This window comes from Emydura macquarii, unplaced genomic scaffold (genome assembly GCF_026122565.2).
Source record: "Emydura macquarii macquarii isolate MOO-44397 ecotype Brisbane River unplaced genomic scaffold, CSIRO-AGI_Emac_v2 contig_2448, whole genome shotgun sequence".
NCBI classification, from domain to species: Eukaryota; Metazoa; Chordata; order Testudines; family Chelidae; genus Emydura; species Emydura macquarii.
This window is the reverse complement of record NW_027132585.1, coordinates 573621-600132: the sequence shown is the minus strand read 5'-3', so window position 1 is coordinate 600132 and position 26512 is coordinate 573621. Positions and strand designations below refer to the sequence as shown.

Sequence of the window (26512 nt, the reverse complement as noted above, 5' to 3'; positions counted from 1 at the left end):
ATGCTGGCAAAAGTAAAACTGGTGAGGCCAGCCGTACCACATAGGTCACAGGGTAGGAGACAGGCCAAAGGTAATCCACCAGGCCTCCTGATAGGAGTTGGGAATGGCTAATGACCCACCCGTGTAAGAAACAAAGCTGTTACAGAAACCTCCACTACTGTTCAGCTCAAGGTGTTGATACTGGATGCTTAGTAATCAGTGTGGATACCAATGAGACACAGTATCCCCAATTTGCAGATCAGTAAGGTTTAATGTGCAAGATTTTCTATAAATATACTATTTAAATAGTTAAATACAAAGTTAACTAGTTAAATAGTTAAATATACTAGTTAACTACAATATATCATACTCACTAAACCTGGAGAGCTAAGCAGTCACTCAGAAGGCTGTATACAGGAACTGCTTTCTTCAGGAGCCCCACCAGGGAGTCAGTGGATCCTCTGGTCTGACCGGCATCACCTCCTGCAGAATCAGGCATTGATGGAGCATGTCCCTTTGTCGAAGTGGTGACTTGTTATACCTTTCTATACACAGCTTTCACCTAATTACCTTTCTACTAATTATTACATATTCTATTACCTACGGTCGGGTTCTCACCCTTCACTACATTCCATTCTCACTATGATAATTGGGGTCATCAAAACAATAGTCGGTGATAGGAGGAGTGGTGAGAAAATATGCCCCTCGGAAATGAAAAAGTGTAGCCCCAAATATTCAAGGATAACTTGTTATTCCTCTCACCATTATCTTTCTGCAGCTTCATGCATACATGTTGTGTATTTCATCTTGTTATGGTATGCAGAAATTCAGACATCTGCAAGGTTACTCAGTAGTCCTATTTGTCTCTGCCAACCAGAAGATGTTGGGCTGCTAGGCCTCAAAACCATGGTCAGTCAACTCAAATTGCACTGGTCCTCCAACACAAGGCAATGGTGAAGATTCTATGTTCTGCATGGAAAAAAGAGGCATAAGTCGGTCAAACCAAGGGTAGGACTAAAAATATTTTTAAAATTAAATTGTAACTTAACTTTTGCTTAACTTTTATATGGAGTACATGCCAAATCATCTGAGTTAAGTGATAGATCCCTTTTCCCCCCTTTCCTACCTACTTTACAGGTCTACTGACAAAGTTAATAAGTTTTGAACCTGGGTGATCAATACCCCTTTTGTTTAAATGGTGATCCTCAAAACCAAACATTCTCATAATAGAAGGTATTCCAATGTTCTATGAATACAAAATCTTCTTCCCTGTACCACCAGTCACTCTATCATTTGATTTCCAGTATCAATCTTCTTCATTTGTGTTTAGCATCAGAAGAACCTTTGAAAAGATCACTTGCTCTTCCTTATTACTTATCTTCCTGATTCCTGGAAGTCTCAGGCAAGATCCTGGGATTCACCTAACAAAGAGAGGGAAGAGTATCTTCGCAGACAAGCTGGCTAACCTAGTGAGGAGGGCTTTAAACTAGGTTTGATGGGGGATGGGGACCTAAGTCCGAAGGTAAGTGAGGAAGTGGGACACCAAGAGCAAGCAGAAGGAGGAGGGTGCAACAGGGGAGGCCTCCGGAATTGCACTAAAAAATTAGAGCAATCGGCCAGTTCTCTCAAGTGCCTATACACAAACACAAGAAGCCTGGGAAATAAGCAGGAGGAATTGGAAGTCCTGGCACAGTCAAGAAACTATGATATGATTGGAATAACCAAGATTTGGTGGGGTAACTCACACAACTGGAGCACTGTCATGGATGGGTATAAACTGTTCAGGAAAGACAGGCAGGGGTGAAAGGGTGGAGGAGTTGCACTGTATGTAAGAGAGCGCTATGAGTGCTCTGATCTCCAGTATGAAACTGGAGATAAGCCAGTTGAGAGTCTCTGGGTTAAGCTTAGAAGCAAGAACAATAAGGGTGATGTTGTGGTGGGTGTCTGTATAGACCACCAGACCAGGAGGATGAGGTACAGGAGGCTTTCTTCAGTCAATTAGGGAAAGTTTCCAGTTCACAGTTCACACCTGGTTCTCATGAGGGACTTCAATCACTCTGACATCTGCTGGAAGAGCAATACGACAAAGCACAGACAATCCAGGAACTTTTTGGAGAGTGTTGCGAACAACTTCCTGATACAAGTGCTGGAGCAACAAACTAGGGGCCATGCTCCTCTTGAGCTGCTGCTCACAAACAGGGAAGATTTGGTAGGGGAAGTAGAAGTAGATGGCAACCTAGGCAGAAGTGACCATGAGATGGTAGAGTTCAGGATCCTGACAAAAAGAAGAAAGGAGAACAACAGGATATGGACCATGAACTTCAGAAAAGCAGACTTTGACTCCCTCAGCAAGCTGATGAGCAGGATACCCTCGGAGGCTAATATGAGGGGGAAAGGAATCCAAGAGAGCTGGCTGTATTTTAAAGAAACCTTATTGAAGGCACAGGAACAAATCATCCCGATGTGCAGAAAGAATAGCAAATATGGTAGGCGTACAGCGTGGCTTAACAAAGAAGTCTTTGGTTAGCTTAAACACAAAAAAGAAGCTTACAAGAAGTGGAAGATAGGGAGCATTATAAAAATACTGTTCAAATATAGAGAAATTAAATCAGGAAGGCCAAAGCACAACTGGAGTTGCAGCTAGCAAGGGACGTGAAAGGGAACAAGAAGGGTTTCTACAGGTATGTTACCAACAGGAGGAAGATTAGGGAATGTGTAGGCCTCTTACAGAATGGGAGAGGCAACCTAGTGACAGAGGATGTGGAGAAAGCTGAGGTACTCAATGTCTTTTTTGCCTCTATCTTCACAGACCAGGTCAGCTCCCAGACTACTGCACTGGGCAGCACAGAATGGGGAGGAGGTGAACATCCCTCAGTGCTGAAGGAACAGGTCCAGGACTATTTACAAAGAATGGACATACACAAGTCCATGGGGCCAGATGCAATGCATCCAAGGGTCCTGAGGGAGTTAGCTGATGTGATTTCAGAGCCATTGACTATTATCTTTGAAAGCTTGTGGCAATTGAGGGAGGTCCCTGATGATTGGAAAAAGGCAAATATAATTCCCATCTTCAAGAAAGGGAAGAAAGAAGATCCAGGGAACTACAGACCAGTCAGCCTCACCTCAACCTCTGGAAAAATTATGGAGCAGGTCCTCAAGGAATCCATTTCAAGGCACTTGGAAGAGAGGAAGGTGATCAGGAACAGTCAACATGGATTCACCAAGGGCAAGTCATGCCTGACGAACCTGATTGCTTTCTATGAAGAGGTGACTGGCTCTGTGGATGCAGGGAAAGTGGTGGATGTGATATACCTTGACTTTAGCAAAGCTTTTGATACAGTCTCCCACAGAATTCTTATCAGCAAGCTAAAGAAGTATAGGTTGGATGAATGGATTACAAAATGGATAGAAAGCTGGCTAGATCATTGGGCTCAATGGGTAGTGATCAACGGCTCAATGTCTAGCTGGCAACCAGTCACAAACAGAGTGCCCCAGGGGTCGGTCCTGGGGCTGGTTTTGTTCAACATCTTCATTAATGATCTGGAGGATGGGGTAGATTACACCCTCAGCAAGTTTGCAGATGACACTAAGATAGGGGGAGTGGTAGATACCCTGGAAGGTAGGGATAGGATACAGAGGGACCTAAAGAAATTGGAGGATTGGGCCAAAAGAAATCTGATGAGGTTCAACAAGGACAAGTGCAGAGTCCTCCACTTAGGAAGGAAGAATCACATGCACTGCTACAGACTGAGACCGACAAGCTAGGCAGCAGTTCTGCAGAAAACGATCTGGGGGGTTACAGTGGATAAGAAGCTGGATATGAGTCAGCAGTGTGTCCTGGTTGCCAAGAAAGCTAATAGCATATTGGGCTGCATTAGTAGGATCTTTGCTAGCAGATCGAAGGAAGTGATTATTCCCCTCAATTCGGCATTGGTGAGGCTGCATTTGGAGTATTGTGTCAAGTTTTGGGCCCCCCTTTACAAAAAGGATGTGGACAAGTTGGAGAGAGTCCAGCAGAGGGCAGCAAAAATGATTAGGGGTCTGGAGCACAATACTTATGAGGAGAGGTTGAGGGAACTAGGTTTATTTAGTCTGCAAAAGAGAAGAATGAGGGGGGATTTAATAGCAGCCTTTAACTACCTGAAAAGGGTTCCAGGGAGGATGGAGCTAGGCTGTTCTCAATGGTAGTAGATGACAGAACAAGGAGAAATGGTCTCAAGTTGCAATGGAGGAGGTTTAGGTTGGATATTAGGAAAACGCTTTTCACTAGGAGGGTGGTGAAGCATTGGGGTTACCTAGGGAGGTGGTGGAATCTCCATCTTCAGAGGTTTTTAAACTGCGGCTTGACAAACCCTGGCTGGGATGATTTAGCTAAGGTTATTCCTGCTTTGAGCAGGGGGTTGGACTAGATGACCTCCTGAGGTCCTTTTCAACTCTAATATTCTATGATTTTATGATTCTAGGTCTTTCACAGTCATATAAAATCTTCCTTTGTTGGTGTCATTTGTTCCCACAGAACATATAATCAATGAGATCCCGTGTTCTGTATTACATTTATCACCTGTAGTTTATAGTATTTCTTCCGGCATCTAGGAAGCACCATACCATCCCATTTTCATGATCTGGACCATACTTGTTTTGGCTGTAGCTTCCTCTTTAAGGAGTCACCAACCAGGGTCACTGGCCTTTTCTTTCTTTCTTTCTTTCTTTCTTTCTTTCTTTCTTTCTTTCTTTCTTTCAGGTGGCTCATTTTCAGGCCATTCTTCTTGACCATGGGTCAGGTTTCCATCTGTCCTTTGCCTGCCCTTAGTGTGTTTCACCTCCTCTCCTCAAGGGTAGCACATCTATTGTTGGTGACTCACTTGAAAGTCTCCATAGGTATTTGCCATTTTCTCTTTTTACTACTCTTCCTAGTTGCCACATTCTTCCATCTCTTTCCTTGCTCTTCCATTACTATTAAATAACTTGGATAGTTCCTTCCTTTATGTGACTTCTGAGTTTGCTTCCTGGGTTTCTCTTGGATGTGAGTTTGTGGCCACGTGAATTCCTGCTGTATAGAGGCTCACTTGTCATGCCCCTTTCACACCTATATGTTGCATCCTGCTATGAACACTGTGGAGATTGGTCACAGAGGCTCTGCAGAGCAGATGGTAGAGTCCCCTTGCATGGTGTTAATATTGTTTTAGCCACCAATCATCAGTGTTCCCATGCAGCTTTTAAAATACATGTGGCCTTTAACATGACACCCATCGAAGGTGTTTTAGAGTTGAGCTAAATGGGAATTTTGCCTGAGAACACAGGATCAGGTCCTTTAATAAGATTAAGGTTTCTTGTTTGCATAATATAGTCAACACAGATTCACCAAGGGAAAGTCATGCCTGACCAACCTGATTGCTTTCTATGAAGAGGTGACTGGCTCTGTGGATGTAGGGAAGGTGGTGGATGTGATATACCTTGACTTTAGCAAAGCTTTTGATACTGTCTCTCACAGTATTCTTATCAGCAAGTTAAAGAAGTATGGGTTGGATGAATGGACTATAAAATGGATAGAGAACTGGCTAGAGGATAGGGCTCAACGAGTAGTGATCAATGGCTCCATGTCTAGCTGGCAACCAGTCACAAGCGGAGTGCCCCAGGGGTCGGTCCTGGGGCTGGTTTTGTTCAACATCTTCATTAATGATCTGGAAGATGGGGTAGATTGCACCCTCAGCAAGTTTGCGGATGACACTAAGCTGGGGGGAGTGGTAGATACCCTGGAAGGTAGGGATAGGATACAGAAGGACCTAAACAAACTGGAGGATTGGGTCAAAAGAAATCTAATGAGGTTCAACAAAGAAAAGTGCAGAGTCCTCCACTTAGGAAGAAAGAATCCCATACACAGCTATAGACTGGGGACCGACGAGCTGGGCAGCAGTTCTGCAGAAAAGGACCTGGGGATAACAGTGGATAAAAAGCTGGATATGAGTCAGCAGTGTGCCCTGGTTGTCAAGAAGGCTAATAACATATTGGGCTGCATTAGGAGAAGCATTGCCAGCAGGTCGCAGGAAGTGATTATTTCCTTTTATTCGGCATTGGTAAGGCCGCATTTAGAGTATTGTGTCCAGTTTTGGGCCCCCCACTACAAAAAGGATGTTGACAAGTTGGAGAGAGTACAGCAGAGGGCAACAAAAATGATTAGGGGGCTGGAGAACAGGACTTATGAGGAGAGGCTAAGGAAACTGGGCTTGTTTAGTCTGCAAAAGAGAAGAATGAGGGGGGGATTTGATAGCAGCCTTTAACTACCTGAAAGGGGGTTCCAGGGAGGATGGGGCTAGGCTGTTCTCGGTGGTGGCAGATGACAGAAAAAGGAGCAACGGTCTCAAGTTGCAGTGGGGGAGGTTTAAGTTGGACATTAGGAAAAAGTTTTTCACTAGGAGGGTGGTGAAGCACTGGAATGGGTTACCTAGGGAGGTGGTGGAATCTCCATCTTTAGAAGTTTTTAAGATGAGGCTTGACAAAGCCCAGGCTGGGATGATATAGCTGAGGTTAGTCGTTTTGAGCAGGGGGTTGGACTAGATGACCTCCTGAGGTCCCTTCCAACTCTTATATTCTATGATTCTAATATAGGTAGCGCTGAATTCCCACTGTTGTCAGAATATACCAGTTATAATTTGCAAATGTCTTTGAGTTATAGACAATAAATTTTAGTCTTGCATTTCTATTCCTGGTAAATATAGTGCTCACAGGAAACTTTACAACAGTTAAATAAAAGGTTTGTTCAATAACTTCATACTTAGGATCTCTATAGGTTCATTAATGTATAAGATTAGATATAGTTAAAGAAAGTATATGTATAAATGAGAGAATTTAAATTCTCCTTCATGATAGTGTTTCATGCCTCCTAGAACATATGTTAGAACCATATCATGCCCTCTATGGTTGAATTATACAGTCTGGATCAGAATGGTACCTTCTGGTATTACTCTCACTACAGCTAAATTGCACATCCTTCCTTTAGATCCCCCCAAAACTTTGATTTCCCAATATCTGATGTAGTGCTTAAAACAATATATTCCATTTATTAATTTCCTTTCTTAGGCTTTTCCAATTATCTTTTGAATTTATTCTTAATTCATTTTTTTTAAAAATCACCTCCAGTCTATAATTCCTATCTTTTAACTGTTCGGATTTCTCATATGAAGCAAGTGCATAATATGCAAGAGACCTGCACTGCAGATAAGAGATCAATAATATAGACTAGAGAGGGAAATTTTGCCCTAAGTATAGAACAAACAAATACAGCAATAATTTTAAAAAAACAAATATGCTTAAGAAAATAACCTGTGGTTTCAGATACCTGTAGGCATTAATATTTTCTCCCAGTAACTGGATTCACCAAACATATTTTTTCTTTTAATCTTTTTTACTTTTATTTTTCAAGACATAAATAAGTTATAAAAAGACCCTAAAATACATTCATCTGAATGTTAGTTACCAAATACCATCCATTAAATTCAAACAGGAAGAATTCATTAAAAGGGAGGGCTTAGACAAGCTATCAAAGTGCGTTTTAGATTTAAATAAAAATATGATCATCTTAGAAAGTCAACACAACAGCTTTCCATAGCCTGGCCCACTGTTTCCATATTTAAAAGAAGAAAACAAACATTTAACAAATCATTTGTGGAAAGAAAAAATGGAGTAAACCTCACAAGAACCAACTGACAACTGCATTTTTCTTTATAAAATGCATAATTATGACTGAACTTAGTTGGAACAAACTGCTTTATGCAGGATTCCAGCAGTTCTGTTACATGTACTTGTCCAAGTTTCATTCTCATCACAGATCTCAGTAGGTAAAGCATTAGGGGAAAATGTTTAAACATTTAACACTTCAACTGTAGGGGAAAGATTTTGTTTGGGAGAGGAGGCATATTTTTAATAAGCTGTAGACATTCTCCTTGATGATGAAGAATATTTTCTAGCAAATAAAATATGCAATGGCTCTCATCAGAATAAAAAAAAAGTATAAATATCATTTGAATTTGTTTCTGTTGCACCCATATTGCAGAGGTTTAGAACTTAAATGATCTGGTTGTTATGTGGCTTGATCCAGGGATGTGTGATCTACATAGCAATATATATGTACATCTGTGTAGGCATAAATATGTGTATCCATCTGAACACGTTGGCACACCTGCATGATTCATTAATGGCTTTACCATGTGTGAATAATGCAGCTGTACCAAGCTCATGTTGATTAAAGCCTTGTACTGCATCATAACGTACACATACATAACAGGAAAACCATTTTAAGAATAATCTATAGAATTGTAACAGTTCTTAAAGGGACTATGTTTTGCATCCCTTCTCCGGTAAATCCAGACACCTTGGTCCAGGGCCCAAGCATAATTTTTTCGGGCTCAGTACAAACTTGTAACATGGGCTCCCTCCACACATACCCATGGGGTTGCAGCCTGGGCTAGGACCCCCAGGGCCTCCGGGCCTCAGTAAAGTGTACCCTTCCCCCGCTCCCCATGTGGGGGCCCTGCCTTGATCACCATAAGTCTAAATGTATCTTATGTAGCTTTTCTATGTCTAAAAATGTCATGATTTTCAAGTTTAAAATCTTCTACCCTTTCTGGGTCAGAAGGAAGTACTAGACCTGGCATAAAGCTCTCATCTGGTGACACAAGATAACTTACTTTAAAATCATGATAATTTTATGTTTAGAAAAGATATATTTCATACAGGATATTCTGGGCCTGGGGCACATGCAATTTTGGGGAAGGAGGAGGAAACATTTCTCTTACAGGCTGATTTAACAAAATGATCTGAGCCCTTTGGCCAGGGGTGCTGAGCCAGCATCATAGGGGGAGTCAGTATCACTGTGCCAAGGTATTCGTACTTTCAAGGCTCTCCCCACCACTGCTCCCTCAGTTCTTCTGTTCCCCCAGATGATCTGGGGACATTCCTTGCACTATATTTTCTAGTGTTTTTTTCCCAGACCAGTTTAAAATATTCCACCACTTCTTCCTGGAAATGTTATTCAGATGTACAGATTTGAACATTTGGGATTTTTTTCCCTCATAATTAATCTAAATTTTCCACCTCTAAACTTTGTCCCAGTCATTTCTTTCCTAGTTTTAGTTTTGTACATGAGGATAAGGAGGAGGGTTGGTAAGAAATTCCTCTTCCTCCTTGGTACACAGCCTCCTCTGGGTAAACTGAATATTTTCCCATATTCTGCAATTAAGCATGTTAATAATCCCCTCTACTGCCATAAAAATTGTGTTCTTAACATTTTGGGTTAGTTTTTCAGTGGACTGCTAGAGGGAAAAAAGGCAAAGCACAGAGGACATAGGGAGCCTCTTCCTGTCATATAAGCATCCAGGCAACACATCTCATTGGTGAACAAAAGTATCCTCAGAAGTACACAAAGCTAATGTGCTAGGGTATATAGCTCACACCTAGGGGCATGGGGTAACTGAAAAAAGTTGAATCTAGCCCCAAATACTGCATAAGAAGCTATCACCCACAAGAAGCTATCACCCACAGCCAGCATGACCAAAGGAGCTGCAAAGGGAGGCCTGCTCTGCACCCTTGCAGTGGCTTGCTGTGCAGAATCCTGCAGTCCACCAGCGTTTCTTTGACAGAAGATGCACGTGGCAGTGGCTTTACTCATCTCTACCGCACTGGCAAGATCTGACCTCTCATCTTGTAATGTTATTCACTGGGGTGAGGAGAAGGAACTCATTCAGTACATGATGCTTTTTAATCTGTGTTAATTATGTTGATTTTTTTAAAGAATGCTTCTCTTCTAAATTTTTATAATTATATGATCCCCTTTATGATCCATACACAATTTGTTTCTCAGCAGATAATCTTGCATTGTTATAATTTATTTCATATAAGAACCCCATGTATAAATACCATAGGAGATAGCCATTATCAGTTATGAGAAACCCTACTCAGGATGACATTTCTGATCAAAGCTACAGTATTAGCAATGCTCCACTGGCACGTGGGACCCCCTAGTATTGAACATCAGCTTGGCTATAATCACTGCATGTATTCAGAAGGCTGGAAGTTAACACCAAATGCTGGCTGAGTATTTGATTGGGGATGTCATTGTGTCTCATGAGTTTCTCAGAGAAGAACCAACGCATTAAATCTTAGTCACTTCAACAACATTGGGATATGCAGAACAAAATCCTGCTAGCATTGAACAGGGTGCTGGCTTGCATAAACCCTGGAGATATGAATGTGAGAATCTGATAAGAAAAATATATTCCTTATAATTCCTTTTCTGTAATTTTCTTCCTTACACAGAGGAACTGCCCTTACGAGGCCCAGAACAGATAAGGAAGAGAACCTAGTGAAAAGGAAAAGTCCAAAGAAGCAATTAATTGCTGGATGAAGCTTTCTTAATTTTCAGCAGGGGAGGAAGCATGTTCTGTGCCTAAAGCATAAGAAAACTGAATTATATTCCTCTCTCAGCCATAGACTCCCTATGTGACCTTGAGAGAGTTATTCAAGTACTCTGTGCCTCAATTTCCCCATCTATAAAAGCAGAGATAACATATGCCTCAATCTTAGGAGTGTTGTGAGGCTAAATTAATTGCTGTTTGTACAGCATTTTGAAACTAGCAGATGGGAAATATTATGAAAGTGAAATGTCCTATTTCAAAATCATCATCTCAGATGCTGTGATATGATTAAAAAACAAAAACAAAAAAAGCCAGAAGTTAATTAATGGTCACCCCTCCATTTTCCACATAACATTGTGAGAAAATGCAGACACTGAAGAAAAAGCTTATTTAAGACTTTCAGTCTCCTGCTCTCCCTACACGTGTGAAAATATCCTATGATGCCCTGTGAAGATAGTTTGTCCTTAATTTGGAAGGCCAGGTTGTCTGTAATGGAGAAATCATTACCTGTATGCAAGACTTCAGGGTAATTATGTATAGGCTAATAAAATTCCTGACAATTCTTAATATATGTTCATCGACATACATGAAGGTATGAGATCCTTCTCATCTAGGGGTAACATTTGAGTCTACTGAAAAGTACAAAGGGCAAAAATGTTTAAACATGCTGCAGCTCACACATTTTCTCACCAACCCCTCCAAGGCCTGATCCTTTTAGCAATAAGGGGTCTGATTCATCATTGCTTTGCAAAACATAATGGTAGTGTTTGAAACCCATTTTGCGCTGTTGTAAATGGTTATACAAGGTTCAGGTGTGTCCCATTTACACCCTTTTGGTGTGATTGTATATCATTCATGTTCACCCTTATAGTGTAACTGTGTATTGTTTAAAGCAAAGTATGTCATGTAAGATATTTTTGGAATGCTCATGACATACTGAACATTGTTGTTATGATAGCATGCTTCTTGTATTGTCACATGCGTGGTTATGGAGCTCTGCTATGTAATATTCCCAAATATGTGTCTCACATTGTTTGGAGCAGATCCAGGCTAACACTGACTGCAGAGTGAGAGTTCATGCCTTCCTGAGGCATGCATACAGGAACAATGGTCTGGCCTGAGCATCTGATAAGGTGATGTACATTTGACTCAAGTGGAGGAAGCCATGCCAGACATTGCCTATCACCTGACCCAAGTGGCATTTTGGTCTCTGGAGCTTTCTTGCATTCCATCTACCAAAGAACATCAAACAACTGAAAGATGGTCCACTAAGGGAGGGCCTGGCTAAAGGAGTCAGTCAGCCTGTGGTAAGATAACATCAAAGACTGCAAGGCTACTGAAGAGTTCAGTTTAGAATGTGATTTACCTTTTTATTTCTTCCTGATCAAATCTGACATATATTATTCTGCTTATAATCACTTTAAATTTTTCTGTACTTAATTAACTTATTTGTTTGTTTCATCTAAACCAGTGCATGTGATTTGGGTGTGTGCAGAGACTTAATTTAGAGTGTCAAAGCTGGTGCATATCAATCTCTTTGATAAATTGACTAACCAATGAGCTTGCAGAGTCCAGTGGGCAGCACTGAACTCTCAAAGATGGCAGTTCCTAGGGTTGCATCTGGGACTGGGGATATTGCCTGTGGGTAACACCATTGTAGAATCCCATGAATGGCTGGCCAAAACCACTCGCTCGCTAAGGTCTGATCTGCTTGCTTGCAGGAGACTGAGTGAGCTAACCCAGGACTGTGTGGTTCACACAGCAGGGTGAGTGCAAGACTGCTCCAGGAGTGCAGGACTGGGGTGACACAGCGATATACCAGTCCAGATTGCAGAGGGGAACATCAGAGCAGAACAATGATAAAACAGGCCCAGAGTGACTGGGAGAAATTGACTTCAATGGTAGCAAGATTGTGGTCATCATGACATTATCAGAAATGCACAGGTAACCAAAAGCTCCTATGGGAGTTATAGGACAGACAGCAAAGGGGTTACACAGATGTACCTCAGAGATTTAGGTTAACAGACAAAATAAGGCTATGTGTATGCTGGTGTACATACTTGAGTACTGGAACATGTACATGCTTCCCATTCTTGCACTGAGTGTCCACATTATGCTGTGCTGGACACAGGTATAATGCTGTGTACAGGTGTGTACCCACATCCACATCAACACTATTTTTATGAGATGTTAGTGCTACCATTTCAGTATCCCAGGGTTCTGTGAGGACAGGGAGACAGTCTAGGAATGGTTTTGCTGCATGTTGTTGGTACTGACTCCTACACATTTGCCTATGGCAGTTCCTGATCACATTGACACTCTCTGTTATTTTCTGCAAAAGTGGGTGGAAGACATGGAGTGATGGGATGATGAACTGTTTTTTCTCTTGCTCTTTATTTCAGGACAAATGTTTATGCAGTGGAGTAGGCAATCGGCAAGATGCTGGATGGAATTTGGGCAGAACTTTGACACATCAAAGACAGCTGACCTTGAGGGTCAATAACAATTCATTCAGCTCACATGGTAAAAGAGATGGTGAACACCAATAATGCCATGGTATGCCCTTGGGTGGAGTATTGCTTCTAGTGCAGAAGAATCATCATGATTTGGTGGGATCAGAGTTTTAGAAATCTGTCATGACCAGCTATGGCTTCAGAACTTCCAAAAGAGGCACCAGACCATCATAGAATTGCATGAGGAGCTTATACCAAAATTCTAGTATCAGAACACTCAATTCAGGGAAGCCATTCCAGTTCAGAATTGGGTGGCTATTGCTCTGTGGAAGCTAGCTACACCAGACATCTATAAGTGCATTGCAAACCACTCTGGGGATAAAAAGGCTATTTTCAGGATCATGGCAATGCAGGTTTGTGAGGCAATTAACATTGACCTATGCTTGGGTGGTTACCATAAGAAAGTTCCAGGAATAATAGCTAGATTTGAGAGGATGTAGTTGCCAAACTCTGCAGGCCATTACTGGCACCCACATCCCAATATTTTGCCGACCTAAAGGGGCAAGTGAGTATGTGAACCAAAAATGTTACTATCCCTTTGTTCTGAAAGACTGGGTGGACCACAAAGGTAAATTCATGAATACATATGTGGGAAACACTGGAACTGTTCATGATGGTAGAGTGCTGAGGAGATCAGGATTATACTTGAAGGGAACAGAAGGGACTTATTTCCCAGAAATGATATTGTTCTGTATAGTGGTCTGTGCCAACTGGTATTTTGGAGGACCCTGCCTACCTGCTCCTAGCTTGGCTCATGAAACTATACCATGTCAACATTAACCCTGGAAAAAAAGAAGTAAATTACAAGCTCAGCAACTGCAGAATGGTTGTGTATTGTTCATTTGGTATGCTGAAATCTCATTGTTACTAACTACACTCCCATCTGTATGCCAGTGTGACAAACAAAGTTGGTACATTGTCACCTGCTGCACACTCCATAACATTTCTCAGAGTAATGGAGAGAGCTTCCGTCCTGAGTGGGCTCAGGACAAGTCTGGTTTACAAACTTTGTACAGACAACCAGATCCCACCCATGTGCAGTTGGTCCTGGTTCCCAGAAGGCAAGTGAAATAAGAGATGTAATATGTGCACACGTCTTGGCACAGCAGGGAGGCAGAGAATGACATATGTATGCATCGAAGGACACCTTCACATGCTGTACAGATGCTGGAAATGTACGTGAGGGAACATCAGCTCCACATGTATGTGCCACATAGCTTTGCGAGGGTTTCGTTCCCCTGTATCCTGAGGTCATTAGCCATTTGTTCATGTGACATTGCACACATTAAAGGCAATTATAAGAGGGCACCTCCAATGGTTGGGTTTCTGCTGTGGAGGGTGGCAGCCAAGTTGTAAGGTGGCCATCGTACTACACTTTTGTCTTCAATATTCACACTTGCTTACAAACCCCTTATCAGAAGCACTCACTCTCAATAGCCTTGTGAAGATTTGCTTGGGAGAAGGGGTATGCAGTCATTCCTTTTTTAAACCATTCCTGGTCACCAATATGAATCGCACTTCGTGACTGTTATAGAGCACTAATCGCTAATATGGTTGAAACTGATTATGGTTCAGTGAACTTCTCCATTAGGGAATGCTCCTGATTGCTATGACATGCCTCCTCCTCCATGAACCAGTTAATCAATGTCTCTTCCTGATGAAAATCCCACTCCTCCCATGCCCTGAGGAATTCAAACTGTGCCTGGTTTTCTCTGTCCATCCCTGTGAGCAGCATTTCCAGAGCCCTTCATTGTCTGCCCCTTCTTTCTCTGGTGTGCTTCTCCACCCTCTTGGCAGAATGGTTTCCCTCTTGGGAGATGACGGTCCTGATAGTTCAAAGGGAAGAGTATCATTATTTTTTTTTCTTTTGGAAGAAACATAACATAACTTTGCTGATGAAGGCCACAATTTTGATACCTGTCAGCATTCCAGGTACATGACTGTTTTTCCTTGGTTCTCAGACAACTTTTGCAACCCATGAAGAAGGAGCTGAAGCTACTCATAGTAATATACATGTATTGCTATTTTTAAAATTCAAAATGCATTTTTCAAGGTACCAGAATGGAAAAGAAAAGTGGCTTTCCAGTCCAGTGGAGGAAATGTAGAAGAAACATCTCTGGCATAGATTGTTGATGGTCATCCCTCCTCATCTTGCTGAATGGAGGAGTTTGGTCAGTTATGAAGGTGCCACCATGGCTAAACAGCAAAAGAAAAGAAGCAGTTAGAGGCAAAAAGGCATCCTTTAAAAAGTGGAAGTTAAATCTAATTAAGGAAAATAAAAAAGAGCATAAACTCTGGCAAATGAAGTGTAAAAATATAATTAGGAAGGCCAAAAAAGAATTTGAAGAATAGCTAGCTACACAAAAAGTAACAGTAAATTTATCAGGAAGCCTATTAAACAACCAGTGGGGCCACTGGATAATTGAGATGCTAAAGGAGCACTCAAGGAAGATAAGGTTATTGCAGAGAAACTAAATGAATTATTTGCATCGGTCTTCACAGCTGAAGATGTGAGGGAGATTCCCAAACCTGAGCCATTCTTTTTAGGTGACAAAATTGAGGAACTGTCCCAGACTGAGGTGTTATTGGAGGAGGTTTTGGAACAAATCAATTAATTAAACAGTAATAATTCCCCAGGACCAGATGGTATCCGCCCAAGAATTCTGAAGGAACTCAAATGTGAAATTGCAGAACTACTAGCTGTGGTATGTAACATATCATTTAAATCAACTTCTGTACCAGATGACTGGCGGATAACTAATGTGAAGCCAATTTTTAAAAAAGGTTCCAGATTCAGTCCTGGCAATTACAGGCCAGTAAGCCTAACTTCAGTATCAGGTACATTGGTTGAAACTATATTAAAGAAGAGAATTATTAGACACATATATGGATACGATTTGTTGGGGAAGAGTCAACGTGGTTTTTGTAGATGGAAATCATGCCTCATTAATCTACTAGAATTCTTTGAGGGGGTCAACAAGCATGTGGACAAGGTGATCCAGTGGATATAGTGTACTTAGATTTTCAGAAAGCCTTTGACAAGATCCCTCACCAAAAGCTCTTAAGCAAAGTAAGAGGTCATGGGATAAGAGGAAAGGGGTCCTCTCCTGGATCACTAATTGATTAAAAGGTAGGAAACAAAGGATAGGAATAAAAGGTCAGTTTTCAGAATGGAGAGCGGTAAATAGTGGTGTGCCCAGGGGTCTGTTCTGGGACCAGTACTGTTCAACATATTCATAAATGATCAGGAAAAAGAGGTAAACAGTGAGGTAGCAAAATTTGCAGATGATACAAAACTACTCTAGATAGTTAAGTCCAAAGCAGACTGTGAAGAGTTACAAAGAGAGCTCACAAAACTGGGAGACTGGGCAACAAAACGGCAGATGAAATTCAATGGTGATAGTAATGGTAGTAGCATTCAAAGTAATGTGTATTGGAAACATAATCCCAACTATACATATAAAACGATGGGTCTAAATTAGCTGTTACCACTCAGGAAAGAAATCTTAGAGTCATTGTGGACAGTTCTCTGAAAACATCCATTCAATATGCAGCGGCAGTCAAAAAAAGCTAACAGGATGTTGGGAATCATTAGGAATGAGATATAAAATAAGACAGAAAATATCATACTGCCTCTTTATAAATCCATGGTACAGCCACATCTTGAATACTGCATAAAGATCTGGTTGCCCCAATCTCAAAAAAAGATATATTGGAGTTTGAAAAGGTACAGAAAAGGGCAACTAAAATGATTATGGGTATGGAAAAGCTTCCATATAAGGAGAGATTAATAAGATTGGGACTTTTCAGCTTGGAAAAGAAATGATGAAGGGGGGACATGATAGAGGTCTAAAAAAATCATAATAGTGTAGAGAAAGTAAAAAAAGGAAGTACTATTTATTTCTTCTCATAACACAAAAACTAGGTGTCACCAAATGAAATGAATAGGCAGCAGGTTTAAAACGAACAAAAGGAAGTATTTCTTCACACAATGCACAGTCAACTTGTGGAACTCCTTGCCAGAGTATGTTGTGAATGCCAAGACTATAACGGGGTTCAAGAAAGAACTATGTAAGTTCATGAAGGATAGGTCCATCAATGGCTATTAGCCAGGATAGCAAGGATTGCTGTTTGCCAGAGGCTGGGAATGGCTGACAGGATGGATCACTTGATGAGTCCCTTTTCTATTAATTCCCTTTGAGGCACCTGGCATTGGCCACTGTCAGAAGACAGGATATTGGGCTAGGTGGATCATTGGTCTGACCAGTATGGCTGTTCTTATGTTCTTAATGTGGACAAAGTAGCTTTGCACTGCTGGTGAACCGCAAGTTCCAGCTGATACAGCAGAAATTTGCTGAAATATGCTTATAGGACTGGGAGGCAATTTGACTGGAAAATGACTACTTTGTCAGCTAGCATACAGAGTCTCTGTACAAAGGGATATGTGCAATGTGAATCATGAACCCGACCCCTGGTATCATCACAAAATGCTGCCTCTGTGCCTGCTTAATACCAGTGAAATAGGGAAAGAAAGATATGGTGCAACTTTATTTTGCTCTCTGAATTTTCAGATCAGCACCACACGCCCTTCATCTGTCCACTGAAAAGAGACATCATGTTCATTCAGCCACCACACTGGATCTTCTCCCGTGCCCATTCCTCCCCTCCATGTGCAGAGGAGAGGCCAGATGCAAGGGACATGGACAGTAACAATTTTGTAATCTTGCACTGGAGGAAGGACTGCTGTGATTAACTTTTCCTCACACAACCAACATGGTCTACAACTCTGCTCTGTTCTCTTCCCCATTCCAGACTTACTCACTCCCCTCCATCTGCAACCTCCACCCCCATTCTGTGTGTCTCTTCTTTGTAAGGGGACAGGAAGGTCGGGGGGGGGGGAGGGGGAGGGAGAAGCACTGAAACTGTAATCCTCTAAAGGACCACAGACAGTTGTTATTAAGATTAGACAACTAACTATAAGTTTTCTACAAATGTCTCAACCTAACAGGGACTTTTCTAACCTTCCCCCTCCCATCCCCAACTTCTTGTGGGACTTAGACCATCGCTGCTTGACTGCAGGCCGAGAAATGCACTGACACTGGGGCACAATGATTTTTGATTGTTTAATAATTTGTTTTTAAGATATAGCTTTAGCCAAATGCACAACAATGGTTCTTCAGAAATCAAGTAGTTGATTTATAACAGTGTCTTGCTTGAGAACCATTTCAGGGTGAAGCCAAGTCAGGGCTGGTGCATAAAATGTCACGACTTCAGCTGACTTCAGTTTGACTGCAGTTCAAACTCCTAGAGACATAGCAATGCATGGCATGTTATCCAGGGAGGATAAGTCAGTGCACAGTACTTCAAATGTCCTGGATCTTAAAATCAGGAATTTAGTACCAAAGCAAGAGAAGACATTGGAGGGGTGTCCACTGTAACTTAGCAGCCTCTGATCTTGGTTTCTGCTGCAGCTTGGGGTCCTCCTTGTGTTTGTTGGAGGAATTTCCTCAACTGGTTCCTCAGACAGAAGTGCAGAATCACATACTCCTCATCCTCTGGGTATCCTCTACCATCCCTTTTGCCTCCTTGCCCTGGCTCTCTTCAGCATCCTGTTGGAAAACAAAGTTGGTAGGGTTAAGGCACGATACTGGGAGCCCTTGACAGCAACTGGTCAAGCTCCTCATAGAAGGGGCATTTACAACAAGTTCTCCCAGAATGACTGTTGGAGTATTTTGCCCTCCTGTACTGGAGTGTCAAGTGCTTTGTGTGTTCATGGTACTGGATCGAAGTCTGCTCAATGCCTGCCTGCTCCAGCATCCAGCAAATTTCCTGCTACAGATGAAAGTTCCTGCTACTCTGGATGAAGTTGTGGAGCACGTGATCAGGGTCCCGGTGTGACTGGTGGGCCAGGCAGCTGTTTTCAGAGCAGGATCCATGTTCACCTGTATTGATATGTCAAGAATACAGCAGACAGCTGTTCTGGTGTGATCAGCGCAGCTTGCTACTACTGATGAAAACAAGGGTAAAGGAATGCTTATAGATCAGGTAAGAATCAAGAATAAGAGTTCAGTTCATTGTGGGAATGAAGAGTGGAGTTCTGGTGCCTGTCCCTTATCCCCGTCTAAACTGCAAACTAGGTTATGTCATGCCATAACCTAAGGTGTGTATTTATCAGCACCCCTCAGGTGTGCTAGCTTACTCACCCTTGACTTGCCTTTAGAGACATCCTTCTGGGGTTTAGGCCTTGGATGGACTATAGAGTCCTTATGGCAGAAGAATGCACATGGACACGCTTGCAGTCGCTAGTGTAGACATACCCTGAGGGAAGTGCTAGAAGCCAGTGCTCCTATGTTATTTACTTGTTACTGATTGTTAACTATAGCAGACCATCCTCATTTGTGTTTAAAATGAGGAAGGGCCAGATGGCAGCAATACTGACAGATATGCCACTCCAGCCATTTTTGTAGTATCCCTGTCTAAAAACAAAGTGATATTTTCGCCCCAGGGAATTCAATGACAAAGTTGCCCTTGATTTTAAAAGGCCAAGATTTTACCATAGATTTGGTTGGTTGGATTTTTTAAAAAAACAAAATAAGTATTTCCTCCTGCACCAACTCCAACTGAAGAGCAGCTTAAGGAACTTAAGAAAAACATTTTTTTTTAAAAATCTTCAGCAAAAATGAGTATGGAAAAATTTCAGCCCCCAAAGTGAATGTTTGAGACCATTATGAGCATGGAACTATTTTGCAGACTCAACCACTGAAAATGCTACCACTAATCTACTATAGTTTTAGCCATTTTATGCTTGTTTTTAGTAGGTCTGTTTTAAATCTGAGCTTATTTACCATTGCAAGCACCACTGGTGAATGGAAACAACTCCCACCTCATAATAGAATACCAAAAAAGAACATTTAATTCTGCTAGAAAATGTACAAACCATATATATAAAGCAAAAAGATAGAGATGTGTGTATGTTTGTATATGTTATTTTGTCCAACAGATTGGAACTCTGCCTCAGGTTTTAAAAAAGTACATATATTACCTTCCACATACGAATTTGTTTTCTGGCTTCTGTCAATTTCTTGTGACACAGATTTACCAAAGGCAAGAAATCGAAGATGATCACTGACATTGATTCATCTTTTTTGCCTTTCCAGCAGTGTGAGTGTTAAGAATGGATTTTCACTTTTAAGGCTTTTGTCAGTTTGTGTCACAACTTCCAAGTTATCTAACCTTACTTTGTTTTTCTTTTATTTAATTATTTGGAGGAAGAAGGTAACTCAGAAATTATAGCTTCTTCTTGAAAGCATCACTCTTCAATTCCTAGCTAGCAATCACAGGGTAGCCATTTATTTCCTGAGTGCTATGGGTCAATTCTTAAGCCCCAGAGTACTAAAAAAAAAAAAAAAAAAAAAAAAAAAAAAAAAAATACACCTGGTTCTTGTACAGCAAAAATTGACTTTTTAAATGGATCTAAAGCTTTTGGTGTTGCAGTATAAAACTGTTTGGGACTAATTCTCAGGTTATGTCTACACTGAAAACACTACAGCCGCAAAGCTATAGTGATTCAGTGTATGTACTCACTACAACTAAATGACGGGTTCTCTCATTGATTTAGTTAATTCACCTCCCCTAGAGGCAGTAGCTTAGTCAACAGAAGAATTCTTCCACTGACTTAGTGCTGTCTAGGCCAGGGGTTAGCTCGGTCTTGTCTACACCAGCATTGATGCTGGCAAACCTTTTGTCACTTGGGGGTGTGAAAAACACACCCCTGAGCAACATAAGTTTTGCCGGCATAAGTGTTTGTGTGTAGAGCACTATGTCAGTGGGAAGCTGAATTCTAGATTCATTTTAAAAGGCAGAGAGCAAAGAGGATACCCCAAAAGGTTGCAGAAGGTTTTTAAAATGATTATTTTCATAAAGAATAAGATCCAGACCTCAGAGATCCAGCCCTAACTAACTCATTCATCCTCCCATTCTCTCTCTGTCCGGTCTGTATGAAAAAAAATGGTATGACTGACTACGTATAGTATAAGACTTTCAGGAGACCAGTTTTTAATGGAGGTGGGGAAGAATTCTCCTTAAGCCACCCTGGAAATCCAGAAAATTCTTCTACCCCCTTTTCTGCCTTCCAGTTTCTCCTTTCCTTTCTCCCTCTAAGAAAATTATAGTAAAATACATGAAAATTATAATGTACTTTCAAAGTGCATGTTCTTACTCTTTCTTTCCTTCTAGTTCTCTATTCATGTATTTTATTCTCTGCCATAGTTGTATTTTCCCTCTCTTTCTTTCACTTTGTCCATCTCTTACTTACCTCTCTCTCTCTCTCTCTCTCTCGCTCTCATTTTTCTGCTTCCCCATGGTGGTCTTCTTCTGTCTACTTGTTTAAAACATGTCTATTAACATGGTTTCTATGTTACAAAGCCTCAATCTTTCTCCTCCTCTCTCCCCTTCAGTAGCTCTCTTCCCCAATCATCTCTCCTTTCTCAGCCTTGTGTGTATGTTTCCCCACCATTTCTGTCTTCTCCCACATCCTTTGCAGCAGATTGTGTACATTTCTGTTTTCTTTTCCCCAGTCCCTGTGTGTTGCTCCTTTCTTGTCACTCACCATGCATGTGATTCTTTCTCTGTTCTCCCACCTCTCATTGTGTGTCAGTCTGACCAGCACCCTTCACAAGACACCCTTTTTTTAGAATGCACTTCAGCATTACTCCTACCAGTTGCCATGGTTGCTGCCTGCAGCCTTAATAAACTTTTAAAAGTGCTTTGAAAAGTGCACTAAAAGGCTGTCCTTGGCAAGCGGCCAGTTGGAAGGATACTATTAGATATTGCACTTGCTCAACAGTTGTTTCCCATAATATCCAGCCAGCTGACAGCCAGCCCTGCTAAACAGGGGCCTCCAGAAGGGCACAGCAGTATCTGTTGCTTTGCCTGCCCTGCCCCGCCTGAGGGCCGGGGACACCAGACTGCTTAACAGCCCCGCCTGTTGGAAGGCCAGGGGCTATAGATTCCTTATCAGCACTGCCCTGTGTGAGGGCCAGAGAGCTACAGACTGAGGGAAGCCCACCACACCAGGGGCCGGGGCTGACTTGTAATCGGCACTGATTATTCCCCTAAACCAAGGCGCTGTGGCCTGCCTTGGATCCTGGTCCCAAGGAAGGGTCGTGACACCCCAGCTGGACTGTGCCACCAGCCTACAGGCTAGAAATCTTTTTTTGGTTTTGTTTTAGTACTTATTTCTTTCACTGATTCTTGATGTCAGACCCAGCCTTAGCATTTTGGATAGGCCTGCAGAACAATCCCTCCCCAGCCAAAGTATAAATGATTTCTGTCCATCATGCACTGCGCTGGTCTAAGGATTCTAATGAGAGGTAGAGAGATTATTTGTGAGGAGGATATACTCCATCCGAATTTAACACAGTCATTTAAACATACATGCAGGGTAGGTATGCAGGGTGGTGTCCATGTGACTGCAGGGGTTCACCTGTGCAAAACACCTCGCAAACTTGGTGCGAAAGTGTTCCTCACTCTCTGACTGCAGAAAGTGGAGTACACGTTCATTTTTTCTACCTTAACTCTTCAAGGGTATATTGTTAAGGGAAAGGGGGCTAGAAATTTACTTCAGAAAGGAAAAAAAGAAGTCAAAAGCTGAGACATTCAATTCATTCAGGGTCAGATTCTGCAACTGGACTGGTGCAGTCACAGGAGGGCCACCTGCTTAGATCTAATTGTAGTATGTGGCCCTAGATGCTTGAATCACGGTGCTTGTGGCTGCCAGCCCAAAGGTGCCCAAAGCCTGGGCTCTTACTCTGGTGTTGCTTAACCCTCCTCCTGTCCACACACATAGCCCACACACCCAAGTTTAGTGGTGTGTTTGTAACCTTTGGGTGGACTAGAGTTAAGTTCATGTTCCCGCTCCTAGTGCTTCAATACATCTATCAAAGAGCACACAGAGACCCAGAATTCAGTCTCTGAGGATTTTCAGCAAGGATAACACAGTGTTAATCTCCCCACAACAAAGTCCCCCAAAACCAAAATGAATTAACTTAATTTTTAAATACCAAATTTATAAAGGTAAGAATAAGTATAATACCTTAATTTCTACTAAATAACAAAACTACTTCATAATCTACATACCTCTTCATTGTCGTACATAAATACACACCAAAGAAACAAATAAAGCTAAATAAGTTAGTCCCCACAAGTGATACAATGAGAAGTAAATCAGAGCTCCAAAAGCTTAGGTTGAGTTCACCTGAATCAAAATTAGAGTCTTTGGTCATCAACTCTATGCAGTCTGCTGAGTCAAAACCACTGCAATAATATCTTCCCTCATCTTGCTTGCAGAAGTCTCCATTTGGAACCCATGAAGATTATTTCTTTTCCTCTGCTGGACTGTGGAATCACTTAATTAGCTAGACAGTCAGTTAATTAATCTACCAATATTAAGTATAAAAAATAATAATCCTGTTACAAGAAAAATACAAAAATGAGAATAGCAAAATATAACTGACTCTTTCCCTATCATCACATTTAACTAAGAAAAGAGTTAATGAACCATACTGGTTAAGACAATTTGATTAAAATAATTTGGCTTCAATCAAAGAACATTCAAATACACAATTAAAATGAAATAAATTAGTTTTCCCTCCCCATTTCCTCCTTCAGTAACTAACACTACCAGGGCTTCCCTGTTGGATGGTTAACAACATCACTAACCTGCTGCAATATGCTTCAGAATTAGGACAAATTCTGCCAACTTTCTGCTCCTGTGACTGAACTTCTCCAACCCACACAGGTCATAAGTCCTTTTCCAAAGCAGCTGCTCTCAGTGGAGTCTATTAGTCCAGCTACAAAGAGCTTACTGAGCATATCACACCCAATTCCAAAAACTTCTGGGCATGGAGTGTTAATTGTGCATATGCCTAGCAACAATGACCCAGACAACTCCTTCCTCTCCACTTCTCTCTAGATCTCTTAAAGCGGTGTCTCCCTTTTAGGCATTTTGAACCTGGAGTAGCTCGCTCATCAGTGGCTGTTGATTAAAGCTTGGGTCTTGCTTTCACTCTGGCTGGCAACCTGCCCAACTTTGCATTGAGGACACAGGCTAACCCACCCAAGAACGGGTAGTTCACTGGCATCGTCCCACAATTTCCCTCTTGTGCCCAGGAGGACAGACAGGTTCTCCCACAATTCACTGTGAAAGAATCAGAAGCTCAGCTTGCTGAACTGCAAATAATCAAGGGATCTGCCCAAATAAGTTCTTGTGACACACATGTGAATGCAGCACCAGTAAGCACACAGGACCCAGTGTAGGAGTATGAAGTGTGGCTACTCACAAACCTGGGCTTGGCTAACCTGGGTGTCAATCACCTGTGTTAACCCTGCAGCAAAACATACCCATAGTTATTGATTTATAAATATGAAACAATGTGTTAGAAACATCAGGATATGTACATTGTTAGTCTATGTGACCACTTATCCTTAGCACTGTTATTCTTGTCCTCCCTTCCCCATTCTCCTTCTTGTTTGTTGTACACATCTTGTTTTATATTAGATTTTAAACTCTGTGGAAGAAGGACTGTGCTATCATGGAGTAGTGAGACTGGGGCCCCAAGCCTGAGGATGGGAACCTTACAGCTTTCAGCTTCAACTAAAGAGCCAGGCTTGAAATTCTGGCTCTTCCGCTCAGGACGCTGTATGGTTTTAGCTCTGGAAGTCCCCAGTTCAATCCCTGGTGTAGTAACTAAGATGATGGCCATTGCACTACCATAAGACAAATAGTAATAAGCTGACTACTATGGAGTGATTGCAAATATCTTGTGATTCTCTCAAGGTGCAGGTAGATGCCTTTCACATTATGGGAAATCTCTCTGTCCCTGCTATGCCCTCCTCCCCATTACCCTTGGGATTGTGGATGTATAGTGTATAGGGAAGAAAGGAGGAGGGAAAATGCATATGAAAAAGATGTCAACAGTGTCAAATTTCCAAGGAGTGACAATTGCTCAGCCTCTCTAAGCACTTATTTTGTACCAGACTGTGAGAAAGAACACTGGTGGAGGTCTGCTCCTAGTCCTGAGTACTGCAGAGTCAGATAGAAAGAGCATAGCTAAACAATAAAAGGAGACCTCCATACCTGACTGTTTTGTGTCACAGCATTACCCTGGGGCACAAGGGAAAAGGCACTGCACCTGTGCCTAGAATGAGAAAAAAAAAGTGATCTTTAATATGTAACAAACTCCTGAGTTAATTCTCTGTGTTTAGAATTCTTAAATATTAAATAAAGAGTTATTTTTTCTTACAACCAACAGAGCCAGAAATGCTCTATTGGCAGAATGTTCTGCAAGGAATAATGATTGTATATATCAGCTTCCTTAAAAAACTCATCTGAAGCTGTTAGAGTCTAAAATGATGAACAAATCAAAGAACAATGTTATAAATCATGCAAACTTGGCAACAAATTATGTCTAATAACCAATACTGAAATAATTATCCCGCCCACTTTAGGCAGAAGGGAGAAAATGTCTGTCTGAATGTCAGAATATAGATTCTGTAACAATAGAGCTTTATTGAGGTGATCTGTATGAGAACTTTTCATCTTCACTGTATTGCATAGTTTTAGACTAATTATAGGCAGATTAACTTAAAAGAAGTTGGTTAAGGTTTAGTAAATTATTAAAGAAGGTTCTTTCATGAGGTGTTTTTTGATCATCACCTTATACCCATATTTCTATTTACTCAACCATTAAAATGATATATTTAATTTACTTTAATCTCTTTGTTTATTAATCTGCATCTCCTCACAACTAAACATGTCTTTAATATTAACTCTATTTTATTCTTGTCAGAAAAATATTTTGAGTAGATATTTTCAGGGAAATATTGCTACAGTACATCTATTGTTGATATAAATCTATATAATTATAGCTTTCTCACATAGCAAATACTGTAAAGTTGAGAAGGGGGTTTCATACTAATTACCCTTTTTCAGTTCCTTTTAACTTATTAAAAAAAAAAAAGACTTTTGGTTTAAATATTTTCATGCTTGTTTTCAACCCTAAGGAATGAATAGGGCCAGAAGGAGGAGTTTGAGCTAAATCTGTAGCTATTTTGAAGTTATGGGAAGGTGATTTAAAAAAAAAGTCTCACTTTTTGTTTTAAATTCTTATTACTGAAAAATAGCTGAAGTTAGAGTTATCAACATCAAACTAGACATAGTTATAGTCCTCACTGAGGAAGGAAAGAGGGATTTAGTATTTTTAAAGTAATGAAGATTTTAAAAATATTTCCTGTGCGCTATGCAAGGTAAAGGTCTGAGCGGGGGGTTGGCGGGGGGAGGGGGGAAGGGAACATTACAAGCCATATGATCATGTAATTAAATACTATGATAGTTCATATGCACAAGGAGGCTGAATTAAACTTGCACAAGCAGCAAATCTGGCATTTCCTAACTTTTGGTTTTTCAACTTGTATGTCAAAAGAATGTTAAAGTTGCAAAGTCAAGCATAGTTAAGAAGCATAGTTAAGAAATACTTCAATCTAAATTCTGCTCTGTTGTGTGCATACATTATGGCATGGCAGCTGTCTCTCAAAAGTTTATGGTGCAAGTGC

General features: G+C 41.2%; 1 long non-coding RNA gene across 2 annotated transcripts; it reads right to left on the bottom strand.

Moving 5' to 3' along the window:
• Nucleotides 1-18010: 18010 nt before the first annotated feature.
• On the bottom strand, nt 18011-24356 carry LOC137162650 (uncharacterized). Of its 2 annotated transcripts, none has more exons than XR_010922448.1 (3): nt 23621-24356; nt 23157-23368; nt 18011-18510 (listed from the first exon to the last, which is right to left on the bottom strand). It is a non-coding gene; the product is annotated as an uncharacterized lncRNA (long non-coding RNA). The 2 variants fall into 2 exon arrangements; XR_010922447.1 differs by having other exon boundaries at nt 23157-23296.
• Between the last annotated feature and the right edge of the window lie 2156 nt (nt 24357-26512).